The 19,934-nt window shown below is 44.4% G+C and overlaps 1 pseudogene; it reads right to left on the reverse strand.

Moving 5' to 3' along the window:
- Window positions 1-6,608: 6,608 nt before the first annotated feature.
- LOC119337563 lies at window positions 6,609-18,731 on the reverse strand (annotated as a pseudogene).
- Window positions 18,732-19,934: the final 1,203 nt, after the last annotated feature.

Raw genomic sequence — 19,934 nt, forward strand, 5'->3', positions numbered from 1 at the left:
TGAAGTGCAAACCGGCCACCACACCCATGTCGTCTACCGACAAGATAACAGCTGTTGATGGTGAGCTTTTGTCTCCTGCGGATGCCACAGAGTACAGAAGCATTGTTGGTGGACTTCAGTACTTGACGATCACGAGACCAGATATCTCTTATGCTGTTAACAGGGTTTGTCAGTATCTTCAGGCTCCCAGAGATACTCATTGGGCTGCTGTTAAACGCATTCTTCGTTATGTTCAGTTCACCCTGACTTTTGGTATGCATATTCGGCCGACTTCCTCTCGGGTCCTTTCGGCCTTCTCTGATGCAGATTGGGCTGGTAGCCCAGATGGCAGGCGATCCACGGGGGGTTATGCAGTATTCTTTGGCTCTAATTTGATCGCCTGGAGTGGTCGGAAACAGGCTACTGTGTCACGTAGCAGTACTGAAGCTGAGTACAAGGCTGTGGCTAATGCTACTGCAGAGATTATTTGGGTGCAGTCTTTGCTTCAGGAGTTGGGTTTGTCTCAACCACAGCCTCCTATTCTTTGGTGTGATAACATCGGTGCTACATACCTTTCTGCAAATCCAGTATTTCATGCCCGAACGAAACACATTGAAGTTGACTATCACTTTGTACGGGAACGTGTATCACAGAAGCAACTTCAGATCAAGTTTATCTCGTCTAAGGATCAACTTGCAGATATCTTCACTAAGCCTTTACCACTGCCACAGTTTGAGGCTTGTAGGCGCAATCTTACCCTTCTCAGTTCTTTAGAAAGTGGCTAAGATTGAGGGAGGGTGTTAGACTATGTATAACTTCTGTACCTATGTACGTATTGTAACACAACCATTATATATAATGAGATAAGCCACCCCTATAGGGTGGTGCTGGTTCCCAAAACTTATTGTCTTACATTGGCTGCCCCTTCGCCTGACAAGTGTGGTATCAACTTATTCTGCCCCACTGCCTACACCGATTCACATAGATGCACCACGTTGATTGGTGGCGGTGGCGCCGCGCCCACGGAGCTCGGAAATCGTGTCGCTGGTGGTCGTGGGACTGCGCTTCATTTGGCTTGAGAGAAATAGCCATGTCTTTAACAAGATTCCGTCCTCCCCTGAGAGTGTAGCTTTTTTTGAATAGTTTGGATGACCACATGTATGGCTAGAGCGGAGCTCCTGCTATGGCATCAGCGCACCAAGGCGGGCACGTAGGCGAGTGGTCCTGAGGCCCTTTGGTGGAAGGAGCGGATGCAGGTGTGTTGCATGGCGTGGGTTAACCTTGTAAAATTAGTCTGTAACGTACTATAAAATTAGTCTGTAACGTACTATCTCTTCCAATGCTAATGCAAAGACGGGGGGTTTGCGATTGAGGATAGAAAATTTCTGGGATCGAGAGGTGATAGACTGCCAAACGGGATTGCTAAATTTCCGGTTGACTGAGATTAAATCAAGTCTCAGTCGATACTGTATTCATGGGATCGTACATAAAGATCCGTGCAAATTTTTCTTTTTAGTTTTTCTTTTTTTTTTCTTACATGTTTCATTTGACTTAGACTTGGTTAAGAGCAACTTCAATGGGGCGATCCATTTCGTCCGCCCGCGTCTGTTTGGGTCGACGCAGACAAAAGTGACGGTCCAACGCGCCGACCCAAACGGACGCGCGTTCGTTTTTCGTCCGCGGGCGACCCATTCCCGGCCCAATTTTGAGTCTGATTTGCGTCGGCGCGGACACGAGAGGACGCGCGCGCGCCTACTCTTCTCCCCGGACCCGCCGGTCGGTGGCAGCCACCACCATTTTCCCCAAAAACGCTCCCGCCCGCGCGAGCTCGCTCCCGCCCCAACCATGGATGACGCCATCGATCTCGATGTCGACCTCGACGCCGCCGCCGGCCTTGCCTCCCTCGCCTCGTCCGGCGCCGTCGCCCCCTCCGGGAAAGGCAAGCCTCGTGCCCCGTGCAAGACCGCCCCTGCGACCAAGAAGAAGAAGGCGCTGACGCCCGAACAGTAGGCAAGCGAGTTGGCCAAGAGGAAGGGCTGGAGGCACGCCGCGGACGCGAGGGATGAGGCCGCCGCGTAGGCCACCGCCGTGGCCGCCGCACAGCAGGAGTTCACCAACGCCCGCGTCGCGGCGGCAACGAGGGAGGCGCTCTACATGCTAGGGGTAAACCCTAGCCAGCACAGCCTCGTCCAAGCCGCCGTCGCCGAGGCTAGCACCGGCTCGTCGGTGTTTCCTCGGATGGTGGTGCTCGAGTCACCCCGCGCGTCGGCTTGCAACCCGGTCCCCGGCTTCCACGTCTACCCACAGGTCTCCCGCCTCTCCGGGGAGTGCTCACCCGACGTGAGCGTGGTCGCGCCTTCCACGCCTGAGCCAGCGCCCATCGACCTGAATGCCACCCCGGTGGTTGGTGGCTCGTCGTCCGTCGGCACGAGGAAACGCGCGCGGCAGACGCCGGCCGGTGGGCTCCCAGACGCCTGTAACCTGTTCGAGGGAATGCCATCCGCCGTCGATGAGGACTTCATGCAAAACCTCATCTTCGAGGCCGGTGCGCCAGGCGCTGGCTACGATCCCGACGAGACACAAAGCCAGGACGGCCACGGGGCGTTCTGAAGGAAATATGCCCTAGAGGCAATAATAAAGTTATTATTTATTTCCTCATATCATGATAAATGTTTATTATTCCTGCTATAATTGTATTAACCGGAAACATGATACATGTGTGAATACATAGACAAACATAAAGTCACTAGTATGCCTCTACTCGACTAGCTCATTAATCAAAGATGGTTATGTTTCCTAACCATAGACATGTGTTGTCATTTAATTAACGGGATCACATCATTAGGAGAATAATGTGATTGACTTGACCCATTCTGTTAGCCTAGCACTTGATAGTTCAGTATGTTGCTATTGCTTTCTTCATGACTTATACAAAGTTCCTACAACTATGAGATTATGCAACTCCCGTTTACCGGAGGAACACTTTGTGTGCTACCAAACGTCACAACGTAACTGGGTGATTATAAAGGAGCTCTACGACTAAGGAACGATCACGAAGATCAACTTGTGTGTCTAGAGGTGCCCCCTGCACCTCTAGACACACAAGTTGATCTTCGTGATCGTTCCTTATCCATGTGCGGTGCCCCCCTCCACCGTATTCCACCTCGGTCATATCATAGCGGTGCTTAGGCGAACCCCTGCATCGGTAGAACATCATCACCGTCACCACGTCGTCGTGCTGACGGAACTCATCCCCGACACCCTGCTGGATCGGTGTCCGGGGATCGTCATCGAGCTGAACGTGTGCTGAACTCGGAGGTGCCGTACGTTCGGTACTTGGATCGGTCGGATCGTGAAGACGTATGACTACATCAACCGCGTTGTCATAACGCTTCCGCTTTCGGTCTACGAGGGTACGTGGACAACACTCTCCCCTCTCGTTGCTATGCATCACCATGATCTTGCGTGTGCGTAGGAAATTTTTTGAAATTACTACGTTCCCCAACACGTTCACGCCGGCCGCTGGACGGCTTCATGCGTGATCAGGTCGGCGTCGACCTGGACGGCTTCCCCCTCGACCACGAGTTCCCGGACGACTACGGGTAAGAGGAAGAGGACGAGTGCGACATCGACGTGGATCCTTTGTTCGAGGATGAGCTCGCCAACCAATCCGCCGGTGCTAAGCCCAAGCGCAAGAGCAAGCGTACGAAGGCGTACACGGCGGCCGAGGTCAAGCTTCTTTGCGAGTGTTGGCGAGACATTGGACAAGACCCGAAGACGGGCGCCGAGCAAAAGCATTCGACCTTTTGGACTCGTGTGCACCGAGAGTTCCATGAGCGCAAGAAGTTTCCACCTTACCAATTTGTGAGCACGCGCGGGTGGGTCTCCATTTCCAAATGGTGGAGGGTGATCCAACAAGAGTGCAACAAGTTTTGCGCCACCCTTGAGAGCGTCAAGGCCCGCCCCATGAGCGGCATCGGCATGCACGACATAGTATGATAGCAAGCAAGCTACCCTCTTTTGTGTCATCAAGATCATCCTTGCTATCACTTGCCCATATGCTTGCATGGAAACATTTTGTAGGCATTTCAAGCTTGGGAGGCATTCAAGGTTCAACACAATGGCAAGTGCTTCAACCTCTCTCATTGCTATCGGGTCATCAAGGACGAAGAGAAGTTCAAGGCACAATATGCCGCACTCAAGGCACGCAGGGGAAAGAAAGCCGTGGAGGATGTTGGGGAGGGCGAGCCGGCACGACCGCGGGGGAAGACCAACTCCAAGAAGGAGGACAAGCGAGATGCAGCCACCAACGCCTTGATCGCAAGCGTGGACGACATGATGAATAAGAAGGACTCAAGGTTGGAGGAGCGCCAGCGTTTCAAGGCGGAGCAAATGGATGCTTTCATGGAGATCCAAAAGAGGAGGCTTGATCTTGACGCCGAGAAGCAAGCCAAGATGTTCGAGCTCGAGGCGGAGAAGCAAGCCAAGATGCTAAAGATCGAGGCCGCCAACGCCAAGACCAAGGCGAAAGAAATGGCTCTTGCGAGCATGATGACCGGGGTGGAGATCATGAAGGTGGATCTCAACACTGTGTCGCCAAGGAAGAGGCCATGGTTCGAGAAGATGCAGGCCGACATGCTCAAGTTCGCCGACGAGTGATCTATGGCGGCAAGGGCCATCTTTTTTGTATGCCGACAGGTGTGCCAGCATGACCACGGGAGCCGAGATGGCGTGGTCGAACTCAAGTCCCACCCTTTTTTGTGTGCTGGCATGTGTGCCGGCCGGCTGGCGAGGGCGCCAACATGAACTGTGTTGATTTTTTTTTAAGCCGGCATTGTACGTCGGCGCTGGCATGGTGCCGGCATGAGACATGGCCGCTGGCATAATCGGCGCGGGCCTTTTTATTTAAAAGTTGAATGCGGGCATGAAATGGGTCGGCGCGTTGCCGACCCAAATGCAAAACTGGGCGAACGCCGGGCGGGCGGCCGACCCAAACGGACAAAAAGCGGACAAATGCGCCGTCTGTTTGGATCGGCCCGTTGGAGTTGCTCTAGACCCATTGCCAAAATCATCCCCAAATTGCAGGTTTTCTGGGGAGTACTCCGTCTTTTCTCTTCGTACAAGCTCCGCATCGGAGAGGCAAAGCAAAAGCGTCACGAGATCCAACCGCCGGCAGAGCCGGGGCAGCTGGGATCTCGAGCGCCAACGCGAGACCACCACGTGTGCCGCCACCAAGTGCCTGACATGTGGACCAGGCGTACGATTTGCCCGCGTGGCATGCATGGGGGACGCGTGCAGGCTTCTCGGTGCGGGCTGCGAGTAGAAAAAAAATATCTGGCGAAGGAGAAGATATGCAGTGAGCTCGCAGGCAGGATCACGTGCGTCTTCTTGTTATTCTTTTCTGCGGAGGCTGGGGCCTGAAAGAGTGAAAGTTTTCATTTTAAAATATAAAAAATGGAGCATTCGTAGCCACCCATAGTAGTACAGTGGAAGAACAAAGAGACAAACATATCGCTGCGATTGTGATTCGTTTCGTTCAGATATATTTCTTTTCTCCAGGAGAGTTTTGAGTCGCTGTACCGCACGTGTAATTTTGGGACAAAACAGCCGGTGCTTTCTTTCTGCCAACAATGATACTAGGAAAACACAAATGCTAAATATGGTCTACCGTGTTTTCAATCTATTTATTTTCAATCATAATAGTACAACGAACACCGAAAATAATAAAAATTACATTCAGATCCGTAAACCACCTAGCGACAACTACAAGCACCGAAGCGAGCCGAAGGCGGGCCGCTATCTTCGCCTCTCCCTCGCTGGAGCCGAGCAAAACTTGTTGTAGTAAATAGTCAAAAAGTCGTCCTGCTAAGACCTCATAGGACCAACGCAACAAAACAACAACCGACGCCGATGAAGAGTAGCGTAGCAAACCCTTTATCATGGCAAATCTGAATTTTATTAGCCGGGAAACGATGAAACCTGCTAGAAATTATAGTAAAATGGTGAAGTGGATTCAGAGCTTAGGCCGCATCTGCTAGTACAGATAGATTTGGAACCTGGTGGAAACGTATTGCCCGCGCACACAATACATACAACAAAAAACGCTGAAATGTGTGTTGAGATATACTAGTAGACAATCTGCAAAGAAGTTTGCACGGTACAAAAAAGCTTGCACAACGAGAAAAGGAACCGACTCAAAAAACAAGAGATTACGGAAACCGATCCATCGCTCACTAGGAAAGCGTAGCATTAGCATAACCAATGGCGTGCATGCGAAGGAAGAAGGGGGCAAGTGAAAGCTTTCCCACGAAAACCGTGACAAGGTACCTTTCTAACGCCAAAAGGAAGAAGATGAAGAATCCGTAACTCGAGTTGTCTTAAAAAGAAAAGAAAAGAAAACTCCCTCACAAAGAAAATCTCTCAAAGGCACGTGCCATTTTCTTGACAGCTGCTTTGCTTCCCGTCGCGTCCCTTCACACGCCCAATAATTTGTTTGAGGAGTATGCCGTTTGCATGGACGGCTGCTATTTTCCATCACGAGAAAAAAAAGTAAAGGTTGATAATTTGACGGTTCATAGAGGTCCTCAGTCGGAAAGATAATTTGACACCACAGCACACGGACCCGTGAGCCCGTCCGCCCATGTTACTGTACAGGACACGGCAAGGGTTTTCTACTCGTGAAAAGGAAGGTGCTGATGTTCGTTAACAAAATAGCCACCCATTTGTTTCCGGTAATATTACTGTGCTGATGTTCTCTCGAAGGTCATGGCAAAACAAACGATTTTTGTAGCAATTTATGTAGTCGCAAGGATGGCAAATTCCTTGAAGCACGACAAATCCTAGAAAAAACTAGACCGATGTGCCATACTCACTGACGAAAATTGCAACCCGCTGACAACACAATTTGCCATGCTCCCCAGCGAACGTTTGCTGGTTAAGCTGGTACTCGCTTCTCCTTTTTTTTTTCTTTCCTCCCAAACAGTTTAACTAGTTGATTCATGTGCACCGCTACAGTTTACATTAGCATCATATTTAGAGAGAGTTGTTCTTAGTTTACGCATATCGACCCGCCACCGCTACCGTAAAGGAGGTCTTCTTCCGACATCAAACGTCTGATGTTACTTACCATGCACCTAGTGCCAGACCAACCATAGATCTACTTACTGCACGTGCCTTGGTTATACCACCAATCCACCATCCCGAGGGGTCAAACTCCCGCTTAAACCGCCCCATAAGGTTAGTACTATTAGTACGTAGTTATGGACTTCCGCTGCCGGCGTGGTGTCAGTCATGCCATTCAGTCAGATCCATCCCACTCCCAGGGAAGAGGTGCTGGTGATGGGCATCCTGCGCTGTATCGCGCTGAGGCCGTGGTAGAACTCCAACTCGTCCGTCAGGCTCCTCCCCTTTCGTTGCCACTCGCGGAGTTCACCCATCAACCTGTCCGCCTGTTCAGCGGCGATTAGAGCACGTCAGCCTTTTGGAATCTAAGAGGATCAGGTGCCTCCATTTTCGACATTCAAAACACCAGAGCCATCTAGTACTAGGTAATTTTTTTTGTACTTCTAGATACTACTCTACATTTTACCTCCCCGCAAAAAATATAAAAAACTGCGTTTTACCAGCAACTTACCTTGCTTCGGAGAATCTGTCCTGCCGCCTCGAGCTCGGAACACCTTCACGGCATTTTTTTGGCAACAATCATTACACATGGTTTACAAGCAATGAACAAAACATATAACAAACTATTTTATCTTGTGAATCTAAAAGAAAGTGTATGGACCCAGCAAAAAGCAAATTGCAGGGATGACATATTTGTTTTAATTTTTACCATCTCTGTGATACAAACTACGAACTAAAAAAAGTGCCTCTACAGTCCACAACCCACGTCCAGTAAATCAAACAATCAGCCCTTAACCACACTTTATATCGTCGGATCATTGCTGAAACTAAACAGAGCAAACTACTGCCACAGAAGTATGTGAATATATAGCATCCTAGAAAGAAAAGCGCAGGTCTATCAAGAAAGAAAAATGAATCCAGATTTACAAGCTTTAGCTGACCCAGTGTATAACGGTGAACTGTACTTTTGGTCCCTATAATCTGCTATGAAGCTCAGTTTAGTTATCTACGTTCAAGTCGTACATTTTAGACATATATTCAAAGTTGCCTATCAACTTGTCACTGTTATTATATGGATGAACGAAAGATGAGATGACGCAACCATAGGTTACCTACATATGAGATAACATACTATTATAGAGCACTAATATCCAACACTACTAAGCCATAATCAACAAAGGATTAGATCCTTTTGCATCAAATATCAACTTTTTGTGTCAATTGACCAGAGTAATCACTTCTGCGTGTGGTCACTCAATGTTCTAAACAGCCATCGAACAAAAGGATCAACTAAGATGCAATGCTAAAACTTAATGGTAGACAATTTAAGCATGCGTGTTTGATTATACCCTACTTTACCGAACTATGCCTACGACTTAACAATTTATGCCATTATTTGGTTTGTCTACCAAGTTTGCCTTGCCCTATCGAACTTATCCATGCCTCGGTGTTGGTGCTTTGTAATACAAAGCGGGGGAAAACCCTTTTTCGGTAAGGAATCTCACAAGTAGTCCGGTCAAATCATGGGTGAGTAAATCCAGTCAATTTTTCATTCCCAAGCGTCCAACGTTGTTTCCCAATGACAAATAACAAGTGTCTGTCACGTTACCTTTCCAAATCATGCTTACTCTTGTGATTATGTTACTTAATGATGAAAATTGGTTTCACGTCTCATACTTAGAGAATTATAGATTAATTCATATGATAAACCGGCTAATGATACCAAACCGTTTGCTTACCTTGTTTATATATATAATAGTTGTAAAATTAAATATGCAAATAATGGTGATTGTTGTTTCAAATGTGGTATATGTAACCCAGACATAGAATTGAAAGTGGAATAAACAAAAGCTTGAAACATGCTAAGAAAGATTTCATTACTCACTCGGCCTTTAGCATCATGTTCTGACAAATTAAGAGACTGCTCCTTTCCTCTCCTATCTACAAAAGATACAATCAAAAAGTTAAAACTATTGATTATCATAAAAGTACTCCTAACAAATTTCTAACCTCAACAACATTGACACTTCCAAAGTGGTCAGCATCGCCATTTGTGTTGTGCCTTTTCTGGGCCCTCGTTTCAATCATCGAGCCAGAGTTTCTTCTTTTGCACAGTTCTGCTTGCAGTACACTAATCAGAAAAATATTAAGGGGATCCATCGAAGGGGGCAAAAGATATCTGAAACCAACCAGTTTGCTGCGGTGTGCTTGGCATATATAATGAAGTCCTCATATTTTTCCTTGCTAAAGGACATGCACCATAGTCCATTTGAGCCCTCAAGGCACCAATGTGCAAAGGATTTAATGAGTTACCTCCATTGAAACGGGAGTTCAATACTCCAGATGCTTTGGCTCTTGAGTTCCTGGCATAAGCTGTTGCTGTAGCTTGGGCTACTGAGCTATTATCATTGGTAGCAGCAATAGATGCATAATATGCTGGACGAAGAGATTTTGTGAGTGGCCGGTAGCCAACCAAATGAGCATGGTGCTTCCTGCCACAAATAGATGGTGGTTATGGTAGTCATCTTTTTTCCAAGAAAATAACAGTACATATATAAGAATGATAGGAAGATATCAAAGCATGCATGCAGTAAAAGAACAGGGAAGTGTGCATCTGGCTGGAAGGTGAACGTAATGTAAATATATCTGTAAATGACCAAAGGCTGGGAATACATCTGTAAGCACTTTCAGACCCATATATGACATACTGAACTTACCAATACTCCATTGCCATGTCTTTTAATCTCATCTCAAGTCTCTGAAAAAGTTCCGTCTTCTCAAAATCTTGCTTATCATGTGTAGGTTGTATAAAGTTCGCCTCCAAAACCCCTAGGAAATAATGTTTTATTCAATACTAAAAATACTCTGGTACTGAAATTATAGCGAAACCCAGCAACAAACTAAAAACTGCAATAGGAATTCATACCAGCAATGCCTCTGCCTCGACCTCTTTCAGAGCCTGCAGCCCAAAATGGCTGAACAAAGAAACTAATAGATTAAAATAATATGATATGCTAGTATTTAGCATGCTGCAAAGCATAAGTAAAAAAGGTGGCTGAACTACCACAGTGAATAACATTTTTGAATTTGTAATGTCAGAAATTCAGAATATCCATCTGGAAGGAAATTTTAGTCGAGGAAACACATTATAACAAAGATGATGAATCACCTTGGATAAGAGGGATCATCTAAAAACCCTATATGGTTTAAGCGAACATCTATAAAACCTGCCTGAAAGGTAAGTCCCAACAATGAGGATCCTTTAAGGTGTACCCTCGTTGTAATCAGCCCCTCTAGTAAGTTCTCAACTAATCTGTATTGGACATTAATATTGTCCATATAGTAACTAATCTGGAATTTGTACTTTTGTAATGCTTCTACTTAGCAATTGCATTATTATTATACAAGTTTCTTGTTTCCTGAAAAAACTTACAAGAACAAATACTATGCAACATATGACAAATTTAAAAGCAGTAGTGCATGTGGATGAATCTATTTTACCAGAATAAGACGGTTCCTATGGTAGACATTAAATCCATAGATATCCAGGTTTGGAGCACCTTTTAAGAAGCCAATTGAAGTAATGACATCAACCTGATTCAAAACAGACGCATTAGGTGCACTACATACTTTTCAATCATCTAAACTAATTGTACTTAGATGGATGCTATCTATATTTCAAACAAAGTTCCCTGAGCATTGTGCAATAACCTAGAATGACCAATGAAATGCTCACTGCCTAAAAGGAATGATGCTGCAGTTACTCATGTGCTTAAATGTCGTTTTAGAATGCATGCAGTCAACCATTACAACTTTGGCCACCAGTGTAACCAAAATATTTGGATTTTTGTATGCAAATGTTTCTGAAAGAACTTGTAAAGTGCAAGTGTTATTACCAGACTTGTCATAAAATATTTTTTGTCACATCGTACACCCTCCATCCCAAAATAAGTGTCTCAACCTTAGTACAACTTTACACTAAAGCTAGTACAAAGTTAGGACACTTATTTTGGGGCGGAGGGAGTATTCAATAGGTTTTATTAACATGTAATAGAATAAGTCATGGTCAAAATTGCATACTGGAGATCGTATCAATGCCAATACAAGTACTCCCCCCGTTCACTACTATAAAATGTTTTGGATATTTCAATATGGACTACATACGGACTGAAATGAGTAAACAAACACACTAAAATGCGTCTATATACATCCGATTAAGAAAAGTTAGAACATCTTATACTCCCTCCGATCCATAATAAGTGTCGCAGTTTTGAACTATGGTTGAACTAACCTTAGTTCACTAAGGTTAAACTAACCTTAGTTCAAAACTGCGACACTTATTTTGGATCGAAGGGAGTAATAGTGAGCGCAGGGAGTACAAAATAGTACACCTGGTAGTTAAGTTGCTCTGCAAAACTACCATTTTACTCCCTCCATTCCATAATGTACAGATTTTTTGAGAAGTCAAACCCTACAATCTTTGACCAATTTTTTGGAGAAAAACATTTATTTACAACTAGAATGCCAAACATATATTATTGGATTCATTATAATAAGTAGTTTCATATTTTATATATTTGGTATTTTAGCTATAAATAGTTTTCTATATAAACTTGGTCAAAGTTTGCAAAGTTTGACTTTTCAAAAAAGCTATGTGCACTACATTATGGAACAGAGGGAGTATTAGAAAAGATGAGCATCATGTTAGTAGATGTACAGCTGAGATCAGTTCTGAACTAAGTTTTCTAGAACAAACCAACCTGTACGCTTATTCCAACTTGTGGTCGATATTTGATACATTCACAGTATATGAGGTCCTTTATAATATGGTGAGGTTCAACAGTTCGTCCACACAAGATGACTTTAAAGTGTTCTGGTAGACGAAGGTATAGTATAGATGCATAAACCTGGTGATATTTAAGCTAGTCAGTCATTAAAAAAAACAGATGTAAGTCTTGGATATATATTTTGTGTTTGGAACTTACACGAAGTGAATATCGGAAGCGATTTGCAATATGCATATGATTCAACCTTTTCACTTTCGCGCGTTCTTCTGGTATCTTAGGCGCTCCTGACATCATAATATCCTGCACCACCATGTGACAAAGTTGCCCTTTAGTGAAAATTTGTACAAATGACTCAGAGAAAGGTAAAGCAAGCAGCACTGTTAAAGTCTGAATGAATTACAACTATAGTTCATTTCTATACTGCATGAGAACAGTATATAGGACTACCGGTGGTGATTGTAATCACAAGGGGTTCAGTGATCAACATCAGTGGTTCGATATTTACTGAGCCAATTTCTTCGACGATTGTTAGTCTCGCAGGGGCAATCAGGTGATATACGTAAAAAAAGTAAATATTTTATATATCTTCCAACAACAAAAAGGTAAAAGAATTCTACTACAGCTTCCATGTCTATAAGATTAGAATATATTCGACTTTTCCATCAAATATTTTTCAAGTGTTGCATGAACTAAGTAATGTTTATCCTTAGTTTTGAAGTACTCCCTTTGGGCGAGTGTAAATTGAACTCCCCCAACATCGTATATTTAGGAACGGAGGGAGTACATATAAATAAGGAATACTGAAATTTGAAATCTATGGAGTAGAGTCGCTGAGAGAAACAAATCGCACCTCATCATCAGTTGTAATCATTGAGCCATAATTTGGATACAACAATTTTTGTGCCATGGCATCCCATGTCCTCAAACTGTCAGCATGTGGACCAGAGTAAGTAGGAAGCAATCTTGTACAAACAAACCATTCCAGATATACAGAAGAAAAAAACTGTATAGCTATTGCATTTCATAACCAAATCTTGGTATTCACACGAAATCTAGGTATTCACCATGAAAATATTGCTTTTAGGGTATAACACTAGTAACCATAGAAGTAACCAGTTACTTTCCTCGAAAAAAAGTAACCAGTTACTATCTGAGCACACCGACATACAATCAATTGGTTTTGGACAAATATTTTCAAGAGGAAGTCATGTCAGAATTCCAAAAAAATGATTAACTGGATAAGTAGAGAGAGTAGTAACTTACTTGATTCAATAAATCATCTTCTGTAGAAAATTGAGACCACCTCAGAAGAGTGGACAAATTGGAAGAAAAATGTTTTTCACCATGGTCCATTATCCTCTTGAAATTGCGGGATGAAGGATCAAATTCATAGTCAACCTATAAGAAAAATAGCATTAGTTGTTTAGTACTCTCTCCGTAAACTAATATAAGAGCGTTCAGATCACTATTTTAGTGATCTAAACGCTCTTATAATAGTTTACAGAGGGAGTACGTATCAAGGGTCTGTGTCAGTTAAAATCCCTATATCCACAATTCGACATACTAATTAATCTTCAGATGACATCATTACCAACTAGAAGCTATTATATTGGAAACAAATTTCAGTTTACTCTTGTCCAAATACTAAAAAAAAACATGGTGATGTGGCTGTAGATACTACATTAATAATGTCATAAGTTAACAAGTTTAATAAACTAACCACAGGCACTAATATGTCATTGCAGCCGGTTCCTTTGAGGAATGTGTAAGAGAGCAGCCCAACACTTCGTGTCAATCTGCTGTCATATCAAATGATTAAACTAAAAGGTTACCATGATATAGTAGATAAGTTTGGCTAGCAAGTTAGCAGGCCATCAGCAAAGATGCTCAACACAATGACATTATATGCTAAAAGCACCCCCCCCCCTCCCCTGTAGAGCATGCTTGGTTGGTAGCCAAAAATTGGCAACTCCAAGACTTGCCAAATTTGGCATTTTTTGAGAGATTGACGAAGCAAGTCGGTAGCTAACCAATTGTTTGGCCAGCCAGTTTTTGGTAACCATCCAATCATGCTCCTTTATATCTGTTATCTATATTTATTATCTATTCTATCTATCTATAGTGTAAGAATAACTTTGAATAACAACCGTTGGATGAAGCCGATCCGGCAGTAGAGAGGTGGCAAATCTGAGTGTTACTGACCGTTGGATCTTCCCTTTACTACAACAGATTCTGCCACATCTACTATCTAGAAGATTCTATGGTTGGGTTAAGCCCTATGGACATTTTGCACAAAACTTAAAACACACTTCTACTTCATTCTAGACTTCCCTTGTTCAAGGCTATGGATGTACCTTCATAAATCATGTTTATCTTTGCAGATAGAGTAGCTATTGTTGTTATTTTCTATGAAAAATTGCAATATGAGATATCCCAAAAGATGCCTAGACAAGAAGCACTCGATATATTTTACCCGAGTTTTGCATCTTATAATTTATGCATATGCCTCAAAATTTTCATTTGCCCACTATAATGCATGCCGATCTTTGACTGAAATTTGATTATCTGAGCTCTCACGTGCAATGCACGTATAACTTGCTAGTACATTTAGGATGGGAGGTTTAACAAAAAAAATAAGTATAATCAATTTGTTCCGTATTGCATTTTATCATGATAATTAGTGTGTCAGATCAAAGTTCCCATATCTGCTAATGCCAGAAAGTGAATAGGAAAGATAGTGCATTGCTAAAATAGGACAAACCTATTAGCTTTTCTGCAGCTGAATATGATAGCATCTGCCCCAAGCCTCATTGTGCTGGTTTTGAAGCCATTTCCATCTGTAAAAGTAACCACAAGTCAGTGACTATTTAGCAATGGACTAAGCAACGCAGCGAGTTCACAAAAACTATTACATTGTCCAATTGATGAATTCGTGCATTTATTGGAGAATCCGAAGCTCAAACAATGTCGAAGATGCTCAGGACTCATACCGCCTCCATCATCTTGAAAATGGGATTCAAGAAATAAGCTACAGAAAATACTATATAAACATAATATAGCCAGTGCAATTTGATAGTACATATATATCTGTATGCTACCTTGTACCATTAATGAATACTCTCCGACAGGAGAATATTTCATTTTATCTATTTTCACATAGGTTGCCCCATTCTGCACCTACTCCACGTTCCGATGCAAAACAGAAGAATCAAGAAACAAAACAAAGCATGAGAATCATAGATAATGGTGATACTATTAGTGTTCATATATTTGAAACAGAAACCTCATCAACAGCGTTGTCGAGCAGTTCTGCAATAGCTGTAGAAAGAGAGTTAAGCATACATCAATATAGTCAGGATTCCCTAGATAGGAGCATAGACATACAAAAGCAGAAGTGAAGTGCCAGCTTTACAGATATCACTACGACGTACCACCAAATACCCACTTGTGTGACGTAGCATTCGAGTGAAGAAACTTGGGATTAATCCTTAAGCAGTTCTGGCCATCTAATCAAATTGCAAAATTAAATGGTAAGAAGTAAGAACAACCAGAAAATGGAAATAATGTGCATGCAGATGGGGCCATATTGAACCTGTCAGTGCATGTTTTCCTCTATATATTTTTATATTAATACAACCGAGAAAGAGGCTGGGGAAAACACTTTAAACAGAAGAACCTTAATTCATGCATGCATAATAGACTCTGGACACGGCCTCCCAAATTTAGGGATGCCTTATCACCTTATGTAACAGACTATTTGATAGATGGAAGCATCTCTCTATTTTGTGGAATATATCCAACGAAAATAAACCCAACTATAACAATGAAATAAACCGACTGAAGATTGAAGTAAACAACTTGGTAGCCAAGGTAAACTATGAAGGACTCTCATCGGTGGCAGTGCGGGTTGGATGAAGCTCTGCCATATACACAAAAGTGCAGCAAAAAAATCTCACTGGTCAATACTCTTGAGACATGTAACAGAGTAAGGATTATAATTAACTGAACTTTTTAATAACATTAACACAATTCTCAGTTCCATGAAACAGGGAACTGCGTGTGAGCAAGTTTCAGTCCACCAATGGGGAGAGCAGAGTGGACAAGCAGGGTAATCCACCCAACCTGCCATGATGGACGCTCTAAACGGGACAGGCAATGTTTATTGGTGGGACTGTTAAATAAAGTCCTGGGCACGGAGAGAATAAGAACATACTGTTGATGGAAGCTCGGGCAGCAACCTTGTACTCCCCAGCCTTCCAGAATTGCCGGGGAAAAGGCGCCGCGGTTGAGATGGGAGGGGAACCTAGCAATGCATCTCTCTTGTGACTCTGTTGCACTGTCCTTTGTGAAGATGTAGTAGCACCTTGTTCTGTCATTGACAAGGATGATGCAGCAGCTTGTCCTGTCATTAGCGAGCATTGAGCAGCTTGGTTTTCATGGTTATACCGCATAGCCTCTTCAGCAAAATCACCTGCCGCTACACCTTCGATAAACGATGATGGGGCAGCTTCGACTGCATTTCCAGATTGCATAGCCTCTTCTGCGCAATCAACTGCTGCGACAAAATCCTGCTTTCCAGACTGCATAGCCTCTTCACCGCAATCGCCTGCCACAACACCCTGTCCAGTAAACAATAACGGGCCAGCTTCAGCTGCATGCTCAGACTGCATGGCCTCTTCTGTGCAATCAACTGCTGCAACAAAATCCTGATTTCCACACTGCATAGCTTCTTCGCTGCAATAACCTGCCACAACACCTTGTTCTGTTAACGATGATGGGCCAGATTCAGCTGCATTTTCAGACTGCATGGCCTCTTCTGCGCAATCAACTGCTGCAGAAAAATCCTGATTTCCAGGCTGCATAGCTTCTTCACTGCAATCGCCTGCCGCAACACCTTGCCCTGTAAACGACGAGGGGACAGCTTCAGCTGCATTTTCAGACTGCATGGCCTCTTCTGCACAATCAACTGCTGCAGCAAAATCCTGATTTCCAGGCTGCATAGCCTCTTCATCGCAATCGCCTGCCGCAGCACCTTGCTCTGTAAACGACGATGGGACAGCTTCAGCTGCATTTTCAGAATGCATGACCTCTTCTGCACAATCAACTGCTGCAGCAAAATCCTGATTTCCAGACTGCATAGCCTCTTCACCGCAATCGCCTGCCGCAGCACCTTGTTCTGTAAATAATGATGGGCCAGCTTCATCTGCATTTTCAGAATGCGTGGCCTCTTCTGCGCAATCAACAGCTGCAGCAAAATCCTGATTTCCAGACTGCATAGCCTCTTGCACAACATTACCTGTTACAAGAAACTCTTCCACACCATTAGCAGCAGCAAGAAACTCTTGTCTTGGTACCACTGTCTGAGCTGCCTCGCCTTGTCCATGAGGTGCAACAAACTGTTGTCTATGTGATGTTGTTGCCCCCTGAGCAGCGTCCCCTTTCCCGTGAGCATTCCTATCCTCTTCAACGTCAGCTTCTTCTGTGGTTAAATCAACAATTTCTACTTCCAACTGAGCTGTCCCATGTACATGAGTATCCAGTTCTTCTTTCACTATTGTGGGAGGAAATTCTTCTTTGACTTCTATTGGAGGAAATTCTTCTTTGACTTTTTCTGGAGGAAGTCTTTCTTTGACTGCCACCTCCTCGTCATCAGACAACTCAATCCAGTCCAACAATGCCATTGCTTAACCTGAAGCAACTAGATTGAGTGAGTAACAGGCATGCCAAACGAAGGACAAACACACAATCCAGTTCATCAAACAATTAAATGTAATAAATGGTCATGAAAACAAAGGGCACGCCACATTTCCAATGGTAACTCTATTCTATTATCCTTTTGGTAACAAAAAAACATTGAGTTAGTGGTGATTGGGGCTTCGCCTTGCCGGATGTTATGTGGATTGATCTGTGAAATGTGAGCACATGTGAATCGGCTATACAATTATCAATTTTCCACAGGATTTACAGATTTGGGGATAATCATGTCCGCACGCCGCAGGCGCTGATATTATTTGTGTACGATGGATTTCATATGGTCTTTCGGGGCTTCAATTTTTGAAGCTGCTGCGAGTACGAAGTTATGGAGATCCGTGTGGCCAATCACAGCAAAGTTAGCTACATGTGATCAGCGCGTAATAATTGGGACCGATCTGTACACGTGTCAGCCAATCAGGGCAAAGCTAGCTAAATGCGATCAGCGCGTAATAATCAGTCGCGCTCGTGACGAATAAGACGATGGAGACAGAAAAATCCATTTCAACCCCTCTCACACAGGAACAGAGGAAATCAGCGAGAGCAGAGCAGTAGAGTTCAGTAACAAACAAAAAAAAACACCCCCAAATCCACCAGCAAAAACAGAAGCCGAGCTCCATGAAACCCTCGAGTTTGGGGAAAAGCAGGAATCGGCGCCCCGCGCTCGCCTAACCTTCCAGAAATGGAAACGAAAAAAATACTGGCACAAATGCTCCTCCACACGACAACGAACAACAGCAATCCGAGAGAAAAGCGGCGGGCTGGACGGGTTCCGATTCATCGTCAATCGCACAGGGAAGAGCGTGGGCCGATTGCTCGCGGCGCGCAGAGGAAACAATCGAGAAAAGGCTAGGGTTCCTCACCCCGAAAAACAAATCAATGCAGGTCCGCGCCGTCGTCCCCGGCCCGCTGAGGCGAGGGGAGGAAGAAGAGCAGCGGCGAGAGGAATTCGGCGGAGGTGGCTTGCTTGCGAAGGCGGAGGAGAGGGTTTTGTTTGGAGGGGTTAGCGGAGAAAACGCAACACACACTCCGCTTGTTGTGGGCTGTGGGGTGGTGGGTGTGGACGGGACTGAGCGTTGATGAATGATTGAAGGGAGGGAGGTAAAAGTGTGTGTGAAGCGGAATAAAAAAGAAGACCAGACCAGGAGTGTATGTAGGAGTAAAAGCGCGAGAACTTTCGTGGAAGCCGCCCGACGGTCATAAAAAATTCAACCTTCTTTTCCGTCCATCCCAGATTTTTGAGCTGTGCATGTCTACCTTGTTTTCTTGGACACGGTACATCATACGTACCCACACTCGTCTCTACGAACGCACTGACACACATTATATTCCTATGAGCACCTCAAAGAGACTGAGCCGTCACATTATTTTGAGATTGATGAAGTTGTCACAGATACTTCCTCCGTTCCGAATTACTTGTCTTGGATTTGTCTAGATACGGATGTATCTAGCACTAAAATGAGTCTAGATACATCCGTATCTAGACAAATCTAAGACAAGTAATTTGGAACGGAGGGAGTACGTCTTTTACCACAAAGGTATATCGTCAAAAGGGGTAAAATAAATCTAGAAAAATGCGAGCACCGATGTCAAATTTAGGTCTTGAAATTTGATGGTTGAGGATATCATTGTCCTCTTAACCATCCACCTACAAATTTGTTCGCGCCTATGCTATTTTCGTTTTACTCGTCTCAGGCATCTCGACTGATCACGTGAATAGATATCAACACAGACACACAGGGGCTACGTTTGTTCTTAGAGTACGGGAGAGTAAGATAAACATCAAGGCCGCAGCGGGCAATAGTTTCGATACATGACCAATGACATGGACATAAATGTCCATGCGACACCCAAATAGCTTCCCAAGCGATGATGATGATGATGATGATGATGATGATGATGATGATGATGATGATGATGAGAGCATCTCCACTCCTCCCCTCCCCAACACGTCCCTTAAGGTATCTTTTTTATCGTCGGCCCAAAAAAAATCGCCCAGTCACGCCCCAGGAGCCTAAAATTCGCCGGTTTGGACCGAAATTGGCACCGGCGAACACATGTCGAACCGAGCGCGTTGAGGGCGATCGGGGGCGTCGGGGGAAAGAAAAATGGCGCGAAAACAAACCGCGCCAGATCCCCCCTCCTGTGGGCCCACTGAGTCAGCGATTGTGCTTCATCGTCCTCATCGCCTCGCCTCGGCTCTCGCGCGATTCAATGTTGTCGCCGATCAGCCTTTCCATTGATGAATGACTGGTGGCATAGTGATGGCGAGCCACCGCCGCGCGTCCCGCCCTT

The sequence above is a fragment of the Triticum dicoccoides genome, chromosome 7B (assembly GCF_002162155.2).
Source record: "Triticum dicoccoides isolate Atlit2015 ecotype Zavitan chromosome 7B, WEW_v2.0, whole genome shotgun sequence".
Lineage (NCBI taxonomy): Eukaryota > Viridiplantae > Streptophyta > Magnoliopsida > Poales > Poaceae > Triticum > Triticum dicoccoides.